Source organism: Peromyscus eremicus, chromosome 4, assembly GCF_949786415.1.
Source record: "Peromyscus eremicus chromosome 4, PerEre_H2_v1, whole genome shotgun sequence".
Lineage (NCBI taxonomy): Eukaryota > Metazoa > Chordata > Mammalia > Rodentia > Cricetidae > Peromyscus > Peromyscus eremicus.
In genome coordinates this window covers 47790490-47809957 of record NC_081419.1, presented here as the reverse complement: position 1 = coordinate 47809957, position 19468 = coordinate 47790490, and the positions used below count along the sequence as shown (strand labels likewise).

General features: G+C 44.9%; 1 pseudogene; it reads right to left on the bottom strand.

Moving 5' to 3' along the window:
- Nucleotides 1-1229: 1229 nt before the first annotated feature.
- On the bottom strand, nucleotides 1230-8127 carry LOC131907741 (cofilin-1-like; annotated as a pseudogene).
- Nucleotides 8128-19468: the final 11341 nt, after the last annotated feature.

The window sequence follows — 19468 nt, the reverse complement described above, 5'->3', positions numbered from 1 at the left end:
CCTTTTACATATAAATGAGAACAGACCTATTCAGTAACAGATTTTGATTTGGGCATGATAGGGACACTGAGCACTTGGGGAAGAGAAAGAGGTCCCCACTGAGTAAAGCAAAGCTTGTGAAGGATTGGGACACACTTTCTTTACTTTGGCCTTTTTGTGTAAGCAGGCTGCCATGTAAGGTAGGAATCAGTGAAAGCCAGTATTTCCTCGGAACGCTTTCCTTTGGGTATTGAGCGTTCTCCGGGTAGCCCTGGCTTTCCTGGAACTCACTCTGTAGTCCAGGCTATCTTTGGACTCAGAGATCTGCCTGTCTCTGCCTCCAGAGTGCTGGAAAATAAAGGTGTGCACCACCATGCCTGGCTTTGGAATTCTAGTGGCTCATACCTATTTAGTCCCCCACCCCCCAACTGCTAGTTCATTTTTTACTTGTTAGCCTTAGTATGCAAGGAAGGTCCCTTACTGTCTTGTTTCCTTGAGTGGCTAAGACCAGGGGAAAAGAAAAAGTTACCAGTTGGTCCGGAGGGGCATTTCCATAGCCTTCCATTTACATACAGAACTGGACAGACAAGCATGATATCACCATTACAGTTAGAAGTTGGCAGCATGGGATGAGAAGTAGGGATGTCTTTAAGAAATACAGGCTCTCCAAAACTGTATGTCTGAGGGGAACTTGGCCTGTTTCAACCCAAGGGGATTCAGAAGATCAAAAGCAGTTTGTGGGCTGGAGAGATGGCTCAGAGGTTAAGAGTATCGGCTGATCTTCCAGAGATTCTGAGTTCAATTCCCAGCAACCACATGGTGGCTCACAACCATCTATAATTTGATCTGGTGCCCTCTGCATATATGATAAATAAATCTTCGTGTGTGTTTGTGTGTGTGTGTGTGTGTGTGTGTGTGTGTATTTTCAGACAGAGTTTCTCTGTGTAGCTTTGGTGGCTGTCCTGGAACTCGCTTTGTAGAGCAGGCTGGCCTCGAACTCACAGAGATCCGCCTGCCTCTGCCTCCCGAGTGCTGGGATTAAAGGTGTATGCCACCACCGCCCGGCAATAAATCTTAAAAAAAAAAAAAAAAAAAAAAAGTCAGGGATGGAGCAGGGAGGATTGTCCAGGGGAGATGTTTGGCAATTGAGGTGAAGGCCTTGCCCTCTGCCTGCTGAGGTATCACAGGAAAAGGGCAGCCTTCAGCACCCAAGAGCAGATCTGGGGCTGCTAGATGCTCTAGGGAGGGATCTAGAGGGGGCTCACAGGCTTGCCCTCCAGCAAGATGATGGTACTGCCTGTACATAGTTCTTCTGCCAGGATGCAGTGGTCCTTGATCTCCTCTTAGCAGTTTGTTCTTAATTCATGACTGATGCCTGATAGCTTCTTGATGGCATCCTTGCAGCTGGTACAGGTCATTCTGCTTTTAAGGGGTGCACTCTCAGAGGCCCAGAAGATAAACATCAGCTCCTCCTCGCTCTCCTAGATCTCCTAGGCTACATCATAGAGAGCCTAGAGATAGTTCTTGTCTGGCAGCGTCTTGACAAAGGTGGTCTATGGTCATCCACAGTTTGCCCTGTATCACTTCCTGGCATCTCCATGCCTTCCTCCAGGATGATGCTCTTCTTGTCCTCAGGCAGGAGAACGAACACCACCTTCTTGTGTTCCCTCACTTCCTCTGGGAATTGAAGGACTTGAGCTCCTTCAAGTCACTATACACCTTGATGACACCATCAGAGAAAGCCACACCTGAGGCTCTGTTTCTGCAAGGAAAGGGAGTCAAGGAGAGCGACAGAAGGCCTGGCCTGGTGCAGCCGTTGGGAGCTGATTGTCGTTAATTTCTTCCCTTGAGTCAGCTAGAGTAAATTGGACACAGTAAGGGGCCAGGAACCGGATAGCACTCCTACTAACTGAGCAAGCAATGCTTTGATAAGTATCTATCTGCCTTAGGGGCTGGGGCGGTAACTTAGTTCATAGAGTTTTTGAAGTCCTGAATTCCATCCCCATCACCGCCTACACTGGGCACAGTGCTGTACACTAGCAATCCTAGCGCTCAGGAGGTCAGGATAGGAAGATCAGAGGTTCAAGGTAATGTTCAGTTCCATAGCCATCTGGGCTCCGTAAGACTGTAAGCCAGTGTCCTAAAAGGAAGAAAGAAGGCCAGGTGTGGTGCCTTTCAACCCAGCAGAGGCAGGTGGATCTCTGTGAATCTGAAACCAGTCTGGTCTTGCCAGCAAGTTCTAGGCCATTCAGGGCTGCCTAGTGAGACTCCATTTTTTTTTTTTTTAAGAGTATAGTCCACATAATTAAAGTACAGCACGTGATACTTGGTAGTGACCATAAGTGACTGTTACTGGTTTGTGTAGTTACTATGTTACATTTGTCCTCATTTTAGAGAGTTTTCCTTCTACTGAGAAGAAACCAGATACATGAGCACCTGTGCTTGTTATGATTGACTGAGCTCGAGTGATGACTCAGCAGTTAAGAGCCCTGCTGCTCTTGCAGAGGCCCCGAGTTTGGTTCCTGGTACCCACGTGGCTGCTCATAATCATATGTAACTCCAACTTCAGGGGGCCCGACACACTCTTTGGCCTCCAAGGGCACCAGGCACACACATGGCGCATGTACACACATGAAAGCAAAACACTCATACCCATCAAATAGGAACAAATCGTTGAATTGTTTATGTCTATTGTCTGGGAGCAGCGGCTTGCTCACGTTTGCAATCCCAGCCGCGGGGAAGCTGAGGCAAAAGGGTTACCCGCAAACTCAAGGTCAGCTGGCCTAGCGTGAGACCCTGTGTCAAAAATAAAATAAACAGCCAGGGGTGTGTGTGTGTGTGTGTGTGTGTGTGTGTGTGTGTGTGTGTGTGTGTGCGCGCGCGCGCGCGCGCGCGCGCGCGCACACCTTGAATCCCAGCACTCTGGAAGCGGAGGCAGGATGAACTCCGAGTTCAAGGCCAGTCTGGTTTACAGAGCAAGTTTCAGGGTTACACAGGGAAACCCTGATTTGAACCTGCAGCCCCCCCAAAAGAGCACATATATTGGAGGGCTGAGGATGGAACTCAGGGGTGCAATGCTTCTTGTCTAGCGTGCGCGAATCTCTGGGTTCTGTTCCCCGGGCTGATGAAAAAGGCTGTGTGTATTTAAAGCCGGACATAAGGAAGGCTGAGGGAGCAGTGGTGGAGGAGGGGGGGGGGGCCGCGGCTCGAAGTTCGGAACGGCCACTTTAATCCTGCACCTCTGTCCTTGCTCTCTGCTCCGAAGTCCAGGTTCTCTGAATTAGTGAATTTACTTAAGATGCAAAACAGATAAAAAATGTAACCTTCTGGACTCCTTCGCTCAGAGCGTGAGCAAAAACAGGGCTTAGGGTTTCTGTTTCTTGCCACCACCCCGGAGGAGATGCTCGCGCGTGCGCTGTTTGGTCACTGTGTAACCTTTTCCGTGCCCTTATCTGATCTCTCTTCCACCCCAGGCGGGGAAGGGGCCTTGAGAGGACTGCATAGGTGGGTGGAGGAGGGGCCGAGGAGCCAGAGACATGCTGAGCTCAGCAGAGCTGTTCCAGTCGCTCAGCCTCTTTCCACACTTAGCTCCTTGCTCGCAGTGTGCACGGCATGTAGGTGCGAGGCAGGTCCAAGCATATTTTTCTTGAAGTGAATGTTAGCACAGGAGGGAGTTGGAATTAATGGGTTTTTATCAAGAAATAGGAGGAGGAGGCGGCGGCTACATGCTATTGATGTAAAACTGACCACAGCTAACCACCTATTTCTCCTTCCTTTGATCTTCTGCCATGATCTCCACCTTTTAAAGTTTTGATTAAACCTATGCATGACGTGGACAATATGGCATCCTGAGAGGCAGGTTTATAGATTTTATAAAATCTAAACTAGCTGTAGAAAATCTGGCTTATTTTACATTGCAAGTAGCTGTAGGGCCAGAGAGATGGCTCAGTGGGTAAGGGTGCTTGCTGCCACCCCTGGTGCCTGGAGTGGGCCCCCAGGAAACAGTGTGGAAGAAGAGAAACGACTCCCTCAAATTGTCCTCTGACTGCGCGCGCGTGTGTGCGCGCGCACACACACACACACACACACACACACACACACACATACACGGAGGGAGGGAGAGAGAGGCTTGGATGTGGGCACAGGAGGCTCAGGGAAGCACTCCCAAAGCATGGCCAATGGTGTCTTTAAAAGGCTTTCAGTCCAGAGCCTTCTATAGTCACCGGACAAGACGGCTCAGCAGGTCACAGCGCTTGCTGTCAGGCCGGACGACCTGAGTGCCATCTCCAGAACCCCGTGGTGGAAGGAGAGATCTGACTCCTGAAACTGTCCTCTGACCTCAACGGGGTTGCAGACGAAGCCAAAATGTTTTCACTGTCAAATTTTCGTCTCATTTTTGGGACTCCCAGAAAATACTGAAACAGGGGGAAGTGAGGTCCTTGAGGACGATGGGGGCTTTCTAGCTTAGACTGGTTTAACTCCAGAGTTACAGCGCCGGAAGCTCACACCCACAAGAAACTTCCACTGAGCCGGTGGCTCTCAGTTCTTACCTCGGGAACTGGAAGCATGAATTTCTCAGACCACAGAGACGATGAGTTCTTTTGAAAATAATTTAGAACAGGTTCATAGGTGTGAGCTCAAGAGAAAGTGAGCAGAGCTCACTTCTGTATGGTAGGTCCCAGGGAGGGGGTACCATTCGACTTCTGGTGTGCGGGCTTTTTATAGGATGTGTGGCAGAAACCTGGCTGAGGCATGGGCGCTGAGCTGTGAGTCCAGTTGACCCACTCACGAGGTATTCATAGGCCTTTCCATCCCAGGCATATGAGCGACACACCTGCTGCATCCTCATGTATGACTTCCATGGTCCTGTAAAGGAAAAGAAAGTATCAAGAAACCGGAGTGAGCCGGGCGGTGGTGGCGCACGCCTTTAATCCCAGCACTTGGGAGGCAGAGCCAGGCGGATCTCTGTGAGTTCGAGGCCAGCCTGGGCTACCAAGTGAGTTCCAGGAAAAGGCACAAAGCTACACAGAGAACCCTGTCTCGAAAAACAAAAACAACAACAACAACAAAAAGAAACCGGAGTGAGAGCTGGAGTCCACACTAAGTTTGGAATTTCGGGCCTTGGTGATTTGGTGCATATGATTAATTTCTGCGCTTTGCTCCCTTGTCTAAGGTGTGTAAAGACTCTGAGGCCTCAGCTCTGCGCATCTCAAGACAGCCCAGCCACTAAGGAGCAACTGAGACCAGACAGTTACTTAAAGAACAGGCATTTGGACTTAACTCTGTTTAAAGTTCAGGTTTTGGAGTCTTTGCCGTCCATGTAGTTCAACCCCTTCCAGTGATGTATTTCCGGCAGATCTGGCTTCAATGTAGGCCTTATCCAGAATAACGACTCCTAAAGGAGTGTGGCTCTCCTTTCACTTGAGAAGAAGTTACTTAAGTCAATTCAGTGGGAAGCTGATATCTCAAACATTTTTGTTCTTCGTTTTTTTTTTTTTTTTTTTTTTTTTTTTTTCTTTCCTTCGAGACAGGGTTTCTCTGTGTAGCTTTGTGCCTTTCCTGGACTCACTTGGTAGCCCAGGCTGGCCTCGAACTCACAGAGATCCGCCTGCCTCTGCCTCCCGAGTGCTAGGATTAAAGGCGTGCGCCACCACCGCCCGGCTTGTTCTTCATTTTTTACTAGTTTGGTCTTTCAGCGTACATATTTGAAAACTGCATCTTTTCAGATATGATGAAGCACCTACAATCATTTAAGGTGCAACACTTCAAAAAGTTATACAGAGCTGGGAGGGGGAAAACCGACCATTATATGGGGAATTCTATAGTTTCTTTTTTTTTTTTTTTTTTTGGTTTTTCGAGACAGGGTTTCTCTGTGTAGTTTTGCGCCTTTCCTGGAACTCACTTGGTAGTCCAGGCTGGCCTTGAACTCACAGAGATCCACCTGGCTCTGCCTCCCGAGTGCTGGGATTAAAGGCGTGCACCACCACCGCCCGGCAATTCTATAGTTTCTAATGGGAATTAGATGCCTCCAAGCAAACCAGGACACTAGGCTGTTGGGGACTGACTGAGGCACAGAGGTAAATGACCGTTCCCACTGAGTGACTTTAGGGCCTTCTTTTACAAATTGTGAATTTAGCAGCCCACCCCCTGGGTAGATTCCCAGGCTGCAGCCACATTCCAGCCCTATCTCCACTGCAGACACTGAAAGCCAGAGCTAAAGAGAGAAGCTTAGAAAATAGGAATTTATTTCTTTTTGCTATAATTCCACCAGAGGGCTTTTCATTTAAATTGTCGTTCTTGGGAGTAAACAGAAAGCTACCTTGAATCCGGATAACACTTCCTTGGTTTGATACAGATAAGAGAAATTTGCCTTAAAGCAACGAGTTGATTTTTTTAAAAATTATTTTATTTTTGTAAAATCTTTGGGCCAGGCACATCTTTAATCCCAACACTTGGGAAACAGAGGCAGGTGGACCTCTGGGAGTTTAAGGCCAGCCAAGGCTACACAGTGAGACCTTTTCTGAAAAACAAAAGAAAACATTTATTAGATTAAAGGACAACTTGTGGGTCACCTCTCTTTCTACCTTGTGGGTTGGAAGACTCAAACCCAGGTCCCCAGGCTGGGTGGCATGTGCCTTTATCAGCTGAACCACCCTGTAGGCAGCAAGGAGATGGTTTTAATGTAAGTTAGCTTTGGATGTTTGCTTTTTGTTTATTTTTTCTGAGACAGGGTTTCTCTGTGTAGCCCTGGCTGTCCTGGACCTTGCTCTGTAGACCAGGCTGGCCTCGAACTCACAGAGATCCGCCTGCCTCTCCCTCTGGAGTGCTGGGATTAAAGGCGTGCACCAGCACTCAGGGATGGTTTGTTGTTGTTGTTGTTTTAATGTTTGCTTTTTGTTCTGAGATTGTCTGGGTTCGAGGGCCAGGCTGGTTTCAAACTCATGATCTTTCTGCCTTATTCTGTCAAAAATGCTGGGATTGTCTATTTATTTTTAGGACCTGGTTGATCTGTGTTGTTAAAGGAGAGATGTATCAGTTTCTACTGTGTCTGTAATGTCTTAGGAACATTCAAATCTGTCTTTTGTGCTATTTGAAATGATACTGATTAATAAATGGCTGACTCTTTTTCTACTGGGGACTTGTGGCCATTGTCCTTCTCTGGGGTGTTATCTAGAAGCTCACTTACCCAGACCTAAGCCAAATGATGTCTACCAGAAAAACAATAAGAATATTTAAAAAAAAAAAACCCTTTTCTTCCAAAGTAACTATTATATAGTTTAACTGCTCAGTGTTATCTCACATAATGGTCCTTAAGACAAGTAGACTTGACATCAAGGTTTGAAAATGATGTGGTTTCTGTCCAAGATAAAGATTTCTATCTTTTAACACACAACTGGGGAATTGGGGTATCAGACAGCTTGTCTAGCACACAGGAAGCCCTGGTTAGACGTTCAGAACAACATAGACCTGGTGTGGGAGTGCACACCTGTAATCCTAAGGCTCAGCAAGGAGAAGCAGGAGGCTCAGGAGTTCAGGGTCACAGTTACATACTTTTTTAAAAAAATCGGTGTTTTGCCTGCATGTATGTCTGTGTGAGGGTGTTGAACCCTCTGAACTAGAGTTACAGACAGTTGTGAGCTGCTGTATGGATGCTGGGCATTGAACCTCGATCCTCTGGAAGATCAACCAGTGTCTCTTCTGAGTCATCTCTCCAGCTCTCAGTTACATAGTTTTAGGCTAGCCTGGGCTGCATGACAGTTGTCTCAAAAAATGGACGAACATCTCCCCAAGGAGCGAAGACAAAAATTATTAGAGAAACTGATAACTTGGGGGTTACTGTTTCCTAGACAATAACGGGCTGAGCAGTAGGCAAATTTTACAGAAGATCAATGTTGTTCTTTCTCAAATATGACCCATGGTAACTAATTCATGTTGCCAGCTCAGGCCTTAGAGTTGGAGAGTCCTGTCTGAGGATGAGATTTGGTTGAGCAAGATAGGACTGTGAACACAGCCAAGATGTTTGGAGCTGTTGTCAGAGAGGTGGACTGACCCTCGAACTTCGTGGGGAGGAACCTAGACTTTGGATCCCCCAGGTCTGGCTGCAATCCTTGTTTTGCCACTTACCCTGTCTCGGAATGTAGGGGGCATTGCGTAAATGGCCTTGAGCTCCCTCCTCTTGGGCAATGAGGCTCCTCTGGGGTCCCTGAGAGAGGTGACAGTGAGTAGCAGAGGGATTGGCTTCAGAATAAAGTTTCTCTAATTAAGAAATCCCCCAGCTACTTTCTATTGCGCCCAGCTACTTCTAGTAAATTGTCCATGGGGCATTTACTGAAATCCTAGTATGTTAGCTATTATTATTAACTTGTTATAATCGACTGAGTAGCTCCAGATTGTTCTCTCAGCCCCTAGCTCTGTGCATGCGAGACAAGCGCTTTACCAGTGAACTACGCTCCTAGGTCTTCAGAACTTCAAATCATTGCTTCTTCCATAAAATTCTTCCAAGAAAGTCGAAGTGATGGCCTTCCAGCTAAATGAGACTTCTTCCAATGCTTGGCTAGATTTCGGTCTGCACTGTATCCATTCTTAAAACAATAAGAAAATACTTTCAAAGCAAAAACAAGCCCAAACTAAATCACAAGGAAAGATTAAGAATACCTTTTTAAGCCGGGCGGTGGTGGCGCACGCCTTTAATCCCAGCACTCGGGAGGCAGAGCCAGGCGGATTTCTGTGAGTTCAAGGCCAGCCTGGGCTACCAAGTGAGTGCCAGGAGAAGCGCAAAGCTACACAGAGAAACCCTGTCTCGAAAAACCAAAAAAAAAGAAAAAAAAAAAAAAAAAGAATACCTTTTTATTAATGTATGGGCAAGAACAGAGTTAGGTCAGTTTTTCTGCAATGGGAAAATCGATTTGATCTAGAAAACCTTCTCGTAGGTACATATTTTATGAGTGAAACTGATATGAAAGCCAGCAGAAAGCTTATAATAATTCCTTCCTTACGCTGTCTTGTCCATATGGGTCTGTGAACTATGAAGCTAGTACTATGCCTTCTCCAGTGTCAGTTTCTCCATCTGGCTGCACAGTAGAGCCACCTGGAAGGTTTTAAAAGTCACTGTGTCCTCTGCTCCCCTTCCAGAGATCCTGACTCAACTGGTCTGATGAGTTTCTGCTTCATGATCTTTAATTTGGGGTGCTGAGAGCTGAACCCAGGCCCTTGTGCGTGCTAGGCCGGTGCTCCCCCATTGAGATATATCCCTAGACACCTCTTAAAAAAACATTTACTTTATGTATATCATGGATTCGCTTACGCGTGTCTACGTGCACCACATGCATGCAGTGTCCATGGAGCCCCTCTTACACACGGGTCTTCATTGCCCTGGTGTCTGCAATTCTAGGTCAATCCTTTCCTTGGAAGAATGGAAGCCTTCACATAATTTTTTTTTTTTTTTTTTTTTTTTTGGCTGTGCTGAGCTGTCCTGAGGTGTGTGTGTCAGGGTGGTGGGGGAGAAGGGGAGGGAGGGAGGAAGGGAGAGAGTGGGGGGGGGGTTGTTGCCTTACAAGACTGTTTTGGTTCTAGTAGTGGGAAGGCCTTGCGGCACTGGTTGGAGATTATCGCCGTTCTTTTCAAGGCTCTCCTGTCCAGCACACTGCCCAGTTGGACAGTGGAGCCCTGCAGCCATGATTGTCCACAGAGCCTTAGAGCCCTGCCAACTTGCAATGTGTACAAAGGCAGCAGCAGGAGCTGAGCATTTTCTCTGCTCACTTCCTCCATGGTTTATCATCGAGTAAAACAGTTACCTTAATCTTCTCAGGGTCCAAGGGTCGAGGCTTTACTCCCTTCTGACAGACGGTTTTCTGGAAAGATTTCTAAGAAAACGTCTTGGCAAAGGGGTAAAAAATTGACTATTCAGTGACCATCAGGCTGGGAGGCTCACAACCTTTGGACCACAGACACAGGTCACCCACCTACTTTGGCTGTCATATAGGATTTCTGGGAACCAGCACATTCTTATTAACTGAAGATACTAAAATTCAGTCACAAAGTAGGCTGGAGGTGGGTAGAGAGGCATATCTTAGTAAAATCATAGATTATTTCTATGCGTTTTATTTAAACCACCAATAGTGTGGCTATTGATCAGTCCAACTTAGATGTATCTTCATGAAAGATGGTGTTTTCTCTTAGGCTGGCTTCCAGTTTGGTAATCCTTCTCAGCCTTCCCAGAGTTCAGATTGTAGGTGTGTGCCACCAAGCCTTGCTGAAGTTTTGATCATTTAGTAGTTGGGGTCTTGAGTATCAAACCAAGACCTTGCATATAATATGTGCTCTACCTCTGAGTCACGCCCCAGCCTACCCGTGTATTATATTTCTTTCTTTTTTTTTTCTCTTGGGGTTGGGAGAAGGGAAGAGAGTATTGGGGTTTGAACTCAGGACCTTGTAGGTGAGGGTCCTAGTACTGAACCAGGTCCTCAGACATTTTTGTAGTTTTCATTTTGAAATAGTCCAGCTGAGTTGTCCAGGCTGGCTTTAAACTCACTCTGTAACTGTGACAGATCTTGAATTTGTGACTCTCCCAAGTAGCTGAGATACAGGCTTGTGTCACCATGCCTGGCTAGACTGTATAACCTTTAACATACTTCAGTCTACAAGTTCATAGGATTCACCAAACTGTAGAAGATAGTGTTGGGCCGGGCGGTGGTGGCGCATGCCTTTAATCCCAGCACTTGGGAGGCAGAGCCAGGCGGATCTCTGTGAGTTTGAGGCCAGCCTGGGCTACCAAGTGAGTTCCAGGAAAGGCGCAAAGCTACACAGAGAAACCCTGTCTTGAAAAAGAAGAAGACAGTGTTGGATGAGAACATGTTACTATTAAAATTTCAATGTTTATGATTACTCATGATTTGTAGCTTATACCACAGAGGGGCAGGAAGTGGGACATGCACGTTCTTTGTCCTCAGTGATTCCTTTTTTGGTGGTGGTGGTGGTAGGGATTGAGCCCAGGGTCTTGGGTATACTTAACCACAACCCTAGCTCTCCAATAATTCATTTTGTCCCCCAGTCAAGGTCTTGCTAAATAGCCCTGATTCGCCTGGCATGAGCTGTGTACCTAGGCTGGCTCAATCATTCCTTTCAACTGTGGTGTAGTGTGGTCTGTGTCCAACACCCTCTCTGGCTTACACTTCCTTCCTCTGTACCCTTGACTCTCCCCTTGGATCAGCATCTCTGCTGAATCACGGAATCATCACACGTTAAAACATTTGCTGCCCTGCCAAGGAACAGTCCGATGGCCCCCTCCTTCATCACCCTGGAATTTTTTGTTGTTGTTGTTGCAGCCTCCTAACATCCAGAACCACAATGCCCAGCTGACCTTAAACTCTTAATCCTCCTGCTTCAGCCTCCAGGATGGTGGAATTGTAGGAATGTAACACCACACCTAGCTATCTCTTAAGTAGTTTTATCAATGAAATATTTTTGAGGTAATTTATGACACTCGTCTCCAAAAACATCTTCAAGATAAGAACCTGGATATAAATAATGCGTGACTAGGAGATTCTGAGTAGATAAAAGTAAGTACCTGTTACAGCTAGGTGTGGTCATGCATGTCTGCGATACCAGCACTAGGGAGACAGAGGCAGAAGGGTTAGGAATTCAAGGTCATCCTCAGCTACACAGAGAGTTGGAGCCTAAGCTACATGAGACCCTGTCTCAAAAAACAACCACACCATCTCCGCTTCCTCAAAATACTTTGATACACAGGCTATTAAGAACTAAATATACTACATAAATGACTATTATTCCTCTCTCGTCAGCCATATGAATTACTTATATTCAGCTGACAATGTTCTCTCAGATTTATCCCCCTAAAGGAAATTATATATTTCCTCTGTGCTTCTAGAGCAATCGATGGTGTGAACACAGTGAGTATAATATTTATCAGCCTATGTTGCTTTAGCAGGCTATACCTCCCACCTCCCCCCACCCCCACACATACACAAAAGGAGGGAGAGAGGGCACCTGATATTCAATAGGCCTAGACAGGCTAATGCAGAGCCCAACGCCATCAACCATCTGAAAAGTTCTTCAGGATTTTCCTATTCTGTGAATCATTGTTTGTATTTCCTTTGAGCTTTTTTTTTTGTTATTGTTTTGTTTTGATTTGGTTGTGAGAGAGGTTCTCATTGGAACTTACTATGTAACCCATGCTAGCTTTGAACATGTGGCAATCTACCTGTCTCACCCTCCTGGTTGTTGGGCTTATAGGAGTGAGCCACCTTGTCCAGCTTTTTAAAAAAAAAATACTAAAAAACTGAGATTATAATATAATTACCTCATTTCCTCTTTCCCTTTCCTCCCTCCACACTTTCTCACATGCCCTTGTTCTCTTTCAAATTCATGGCCTCTGTTTTCATTGATTGTTATTATATGTGTGTATAGATACAGATACATACATAAATATACTATGACCTGCTCAGGCTGTACAATGTTACTTGTATGTACATTTTCAGGGCTGCCCACTTGGTATTGGATTAGCAATTGGTGTGCTTGTCCCTGGAGAAGACTGTTTCTCCTCCTCTCAGCATTCTTTACTTTCCTGTATTTCTTTGTGTAGGGTTGAGTCCTCATAGGCTTTCCTTCATAGTGAGTCTATTGTTGTCCTTGTTCAGCTCAGGTTTAGACAGTCATGTTGGGGAGACCTGATGGGTGTAGCTGCTGACATTCCTAAGAGACACAGTCTCACAGCAGACTCCCGTATCCTCTGGCTCTTGCAATCCCTCTTCCAGCTCCCTCTTCCGTAATGTTCTTGAGCCTTAGGTTCTGGAGCTGCTTTGTGGCTGTCTCCATCGGGACTGGGCTTCACAGCCGCATTTTGACTGGTTGTGGTTTTCTTTACTGGTTTCCATTTGTTGCAAAAAGAAGTTTCATTAATTTTTTGTTTGTTGTTTTCTTTTCTTTCTTTCTTTTTTTTTTTTTGAGGAGTGATGAGGATTACACTTCTCTGTAGGCATAAGTTTTTTTTTTTAATATTTACTTTATTATTATTAATGTACATGAGATGATGCTTGTTGGGGCACACAGGTAGAGGTCAGAGGATGATTCTGTAGAGTTGGTTCTCTCCTTCCACCTTCATGTTGGTTCTGAAGATTGAACACAGAGTATCAGGTTCATGTGTCACATGCCTTTTTACCTGCTGAGCATCTTGCCAGTCCTTTCTGGGTTTTATTTTGGCCTTTTTAAAAAATTAATGATAAATTAATGACAATGCTTCTGTTGCTGAAGCTAGTACCAATCTGTTGCTGTTAGTCAATGTGAGAATATCTGCGGTTGCTGTTGTAGTGCTGGGTAGTGAACCCAGGACCTTGTGCACAAAGCCTTCTACTGTTAGCCTATACCCCTGGCCTCAAGTTATACTATCCCTTTGTTTTGTTTTTTTTTTTGTTTTTTTTTGTTTTGTTTTTGTTTTTGTTTGAGACAGAGTTTCTCTGTGTAACAGATCTGGCTGTCTTGGAGCTCATGCTGTAGAACAGGCGGGCCTTGAACTCACAGAGATCTCCTGCCTCTGACTCCCCAGTGCTGGGATTAAAGGTATGTGCCATCACCACCAGGCTTACTATCTCATTTCTAGCTAAACTCTTAACTGCTTCAGGGAGCATTCCTTGAGAGTGGATCCTGGCCTGCTTTTGATTTCATGGACCTTTCTCTTTCCACTACACACACACACACACACACACACACACACACACACACACACTCACACATGTGTACACACATGTATACACACACACACACACACACACACACACACTCACACACACATGTACACACACGTACAAACCAGATCGGTTCACGTTACATGTTTCTTTAAAGAAAGACTTTCTTAGGTGTTATTACCAAGAGAAAGCTGAGCTACTTAGTATGACCCTGTTTCCAAAAGAGAGACACAAAGGAAGGACAAGGAGGAAGAACAGAAAGGAGGAGGAGGAGGAAGAGGAGGAGGAGGAGGAAGGGAGCTAGTGAGATGGCTTAGTGAGTAAGGCCATCAAGACTGATAACCTGAGTTTGATCCCTAGGACCCACATGGTGGAGTAGAGAGAACCTACCTTCACAGGTTGTCTTCTGATTTCCACATGCATACTGTGGCCATGTTCTCCCCACCCACCACACAAAAGAATAAATGTAATAAAAACGTAAAAAGAAAAAGAATCCGTGAGTAGTGGTGGTGGTGGTGAGAACCAAATTTAAGATGTATGAAAGAGCTACAAGGACACCTGCTACTTTGTATGCTTAAAAAATGCCAATAAGTACTTGTTTTAACATTGAATTTGTAATGTCTTTGTTTTAACACCCCTTCTTCTCTCTGGTGTTGGGGGCAGTTGTCTGGTTACTAACTGAAAGAGCTGTATGAACAAGAAGGGGCACCAGAAAGCAGGTTTTCATGCTGGGGATGGAAGACAGAAGCACAGATGAAAACCAGCCAGCTCTCAGGCAGAGGGGGAAAGGCATGTAGGTGGGAAGTAAGCTTGTCTTTATCTCCCTACTCAAAGGACCCTGCTGGAAGAAAAGAATTTGCAGAGCAGGGTGGTGGTGGGCACGCCTTTAATCCCAGCACTAGGCAGGCAGAGCCAGGTGAATCTCTGGGAGTTCGAGGCCAGCCTGGTCTACAGAGCGAGATCCAGGACAGGCACCAAAACTACACAGAGAAACTCTGTCTTCAAACAAACAAACAAACAAACAAACAACAAAAGAATTTGCAGGGCTTGTTTCCCAAGCCTGTGTCCAAAAGCCCCCTCAACTTTCCCATCTGAAAAACTGTAAAGATGTTGACCACGGTTACGTAAGCTAAAAAGAAGCATTTATTTATTTATTCATTTATTTCCTGGTGATAATAGAGATCAAGCCTGGTGCCTCATGCTCACACGGCAAGCACTCTGCTAACTAAGCCTTAGCGTCTTATCCTGAGTATTGAGTATAGTTGGGTAAGTAGGAAATTAGTTATAACAAGGCATTCCTAAAGCTACTTAGTTAAATAATGTTTTCTCTCACTTTGTATTTGCCGTGGCCAGGTGAGGTCCAGTGGCAGCAAGTGCCAGGTTCCTGTCTCTCTGTTACCCAGCTTCCAAACACTTGGTTTGAGAGACGGTCTCACGATGCAGTTCTGGATCTTCGGGGGTGGTTGCTACGTAGCCTAAAGTGACCTCAAACTCATGGCAATCCTCCTGTCCCAGCCAACTCAGTGTTGGGGTTACGAGTGTGCACCAGCATGCCTGCCTCTTCTGTATGGGATATTTTATTTTTACTATAGTTAAAAAAAAAACAACCAACTTTGGGGGGGCTGGAGAGATGGCTGAATGGTTAAGAGCACTGACTGGCTGCCCTTCCAGAGGACCAGGGTTCAATTTCCAGCACCCACATAGTAGCTCACAACTGTCTGTAATTCCAGTTCCAGAGGATCTAACACTCTTACAGACACATATACAGGCCAAACACCAATGCACGTAAAAGAAATAAACTAATTAAAAAAAGTTTTCCTGTTTACACTGACTTACTTTTGAAGAAGAGGTATTTTAAGGGTTAAATATTAACTTGTAATGCTAACTTCATGTTGACAGGATGTATAATTTCTAAAGCACATAAGCAAAATTTTACACCTTATATGATCTGCCATACAGATGTTGTCTTACAATACTTTCAGACACAGTAGGACATTTAAAGATGTACATGTTACTAAAGATTTTCTATAATAACAGAGTACATTATAATCAAGAGGTGGAGATTTTATGTTTTCAATGGAAAAATTAAGATTTTGAAAAACTTCTGTCACTTGGATTCTGATGACCATATAATACTTAAATGCTTATTTTGGTGGTAATATTAACAAGTGAGATTAAAAAAACTATCCTAGGGGTTGAGGATTTAGCTCAGTGGTAGAGCGCTTGCCTAGCAAGCACAAGGCCCTGGGTTTGGTCCTCAGCTTCAAAAAACAACAACAATAATAACAACAACAACAACAACAACAACAACAAAAACAACAAAACTCCCCAAAACTATCCTATTATGAAATATATTAACATTTAAAAGAACTGAGGGGGCTGGAGAGATGTCTCAGTGGTTAAGATCACTGACTGCTCTTCCAGAGGACCCAGGTTCAATTCCCATCACCCACATGGCAGCTCACAACTGTCTGTAACTCCAAGATGTTGACACCCTCACACAGACATACATGCAGGCAAAACACCAGTGCACATAAAATAAAAATAAATAAATTATTAAAAAAAAAAAAAAGAACTGAGTAACACTGGGATAAGAGAGCTTGCCTGCTCGCTTAGTTTCTCATAGGACCTTCCATTCCCCTGACTGGAAAGCATCGAGTCCATGGGACCTTCTACCCTAGAGTATCTCCATGGCTGTAGACAAGGTGAGCCCAGCAAGCACGGATCTAGACGGCAGCTTACACCAAGTTAATGTCCTGGGAATAGCTCTCAACTAACCCAGGATGGGAGCTGTTGGGTAAGTGCTTGTGGATGGGTAAATCTTAAGGCATTCTCCATCTCCCTTAGAATGAGGGGCTGCATTCCCCTTCCTTATCTCATGTGATCTTATCCCTCATGCCTGGAAATTATTTCTGATATTAATTACATACCCCTGTCTTTTGATCACAGATCTGTTTTCAGAGAAAAGTATAGGTTTAGATAGTTTGTAGCTGTTCTTATTGGGCTTAAATTCCAGGTCTGCAACTTTCTAAATGTATAATCTTAGAGAAAAATCACCTAAACTCTCTGAGCTTAGTTTCCTTATCTGCAAAACAGGAGTAATCATGATACCTACTTCAGAGCATTGCTATGAAGAGTAAGTTTGATCTACCACTGCGCCTAGCACATAGTAGTAGGCAGTCCATAAATGGGAGCTATTACTGTGTTTACAGCTCCTTTCTTTTCTTTTCTTTTCTTCTCTTCTTTTCTCTTCTCTTTTCTTTTCTTTCTTTCCCTCCCTCCCTCCCTCCCTCCCTCCCTCCCTCCCTCCTTCCTCCCTCCCTTCCTTCCTTCCTTCCTTCCTTCTTTTCAAATGCCGCCACACCCCACTTCCTGACTGATTTTTATATAAACAAGTCCAGCAATACTCTCCATTCTGGGTGAGAAGCTCATACTTTTACTAGGCAGGTGCTCTTGGCTAAAGATCATGAAGTGCTTCCTTGGGCAATACGTTACCAACAAGATTTATTGATTGAACCCTAGCTGTAGCAGGAATCTTAGAAGGTCTTATTAATAAAATCAAACCTGGAGCCAGGTAATGGGGTGAACACTGGAAGATCAGAACAAACCATAGCTACCTCGCCTCTCCAGTTCCTCAGCTGATCCTGTTTCCTCAGACTGGAAGCTTCTGAGTCCTCATCCAAATGGCTCTCAGCTGAATTGCTGCTAGAAGCCTGAAAGCTTAACCAGCCAAACGCTTAACCAGCCAAATGCTGCTCGTTTCTGATCTTCATGCCTTATATATCTTTCTGCTTTCTGCCATCACTCCCTGAGATTAAAGGCTCACTTCTTGGGATTAAAGGCGTGAGTCACCATGCCTGGCTGTTTCCAATGTGGCCTTGAACTCACAGAGATCCAGAGGGATTTCTGCCTCTGGAATGCTAGGATTAAAGGCATGTGCTACCACTGCCTATCCTCTATGTTTAATATTGTGGCTGTTCTCTTCTCTGACCCCAGATAAGTTTATTAGCATGCACAATATTTTGGGGAACACAATACCACCACAACTAGCTATCTGGGATTTTGCATGATGTCTCATAAAAGTTTTAGCTAAAGGTAGTGAGATGCCTCATTTGGTAGCGTAAGCCTGGAGACTACAGTTAGCTCCGTGGAACCCATGTAAAGATGAAAGGAGAGAATCAATTCCACAATACACATGCCATGGCATGTGCTCCCTGAATGGATCTCTAGCCTCCCAACATGATTCACACACATGATAATGATAAATATCATTTCAAAAGAAAATATTTTAGCATATACCTGGCACCATAATGCATGTTCAGCAAATGTTCAGATTCAAAATGAAGAACAAGAAGCTGTGAAATTGGGCCTGGTGGTGCAGGTCTATAATTCTAGCTACCCAGAAAGCCCACGAAAGGGCATTACCAGTTCCAAGGCTTGTCTGGACTACTGAGTGAGTTCAGACCAAACCTGCATGACTCACCTAGACCATATCTTGAAATAAAAATGTAGGGCCAGTAGGGTGGCTCAGCAGGTAGGGACATTTGCTGCCGACTCTGGTGACTGGAGTTTGATCCATAAAACTCACAAGGTGGAGGGAGAGAACCAACTCATGAAAGCTGTTCTCTGACCTCCACAAGTGTGTGTGAACCATGGTACACACACACACACACACACACACACACACACACACACACACAGAGATAGATAGAGAGAGAGAGAGAGAGAGAGAGAGAGAGAGAGAGAGAGAGAGAGAGAGAGAGAGAGGGATATTGAGGGTATAGCTAGGTGGGAGGGTGGTAGAATGCTTATCTAGCATGTTTGGAGCTTTGAGGTCTGAGCACTGCAAAAAGAAAGAGCAAGACCTTGATTGATGTTTTGCTAACTGAGGAAATATAGAAGATGTACTTGAAACATCTTTTTGTCTCCAGCCCTCAGACCATCTTGTAGTAATGACAAGTAAGGAAGGACTCAAAACTAAGTAACAACACAGAACAAACACAACAACCCCCAATCCCACAATGATAGAGTGTGTCAAAGAGACAAGAGTCAACTCAGCAAGTTCTCAATGGCCAAACTGGAGTGTGTGTGTGTGTGTGTGTGTGCCCGTGTGTGTCTGTGTTTATGCATGTGCATCTGTGTGCACATACCTGGGGAGGCTAGAAGTTGATCTGAGGTGTCACTCATCCGGTGATGACCACCTTGTGTTTTTGAGGCAAGGCTGTTCACTGGCCTAGATCCGATTGGCCAGTTTTATGCCCTAGAAATTACTGTCCCTATTACTAGGATTATAAGTGTGTACTACCATGACTGGCTTTTAAATATGGGCTTTGGGGACTCAACTCAGATCCTACCAAATGAGTCCTAAACCTAGAATGTTTGGAGTAATAAAAATTGTAGTATTGGATTATAAACCATAATACAAACTAAACAGCCAAGATTCTATTTTAAAATAAATAAATGAATGAATAAATAAACAAATAGGAACAAACTAACAAATCTATCTATCTTGTAAGGATAATGCTAGGTAATGCAGTATGCATGCAGACTTCCTTCTTTTTTTTGTTGTTGTTGTTTTTTTTGAATGTGCATTGGCGCTTTGCCATGGGTGTTGGGTCCCCTGGAACTGGAGTTACAGACAGTTGTGAGCTGCCATGTGGGTGCTGGGAATTGAACCCCAGTCCTCTGGAAGAGCAGTCAGTGCTCTGAACCACTGAGCCATCTCTCCAGCCCTGCAGACTTCCTTCTAAAGAGTGTTGAATGTTTTGGGCACAGTGGCATATCCCTGT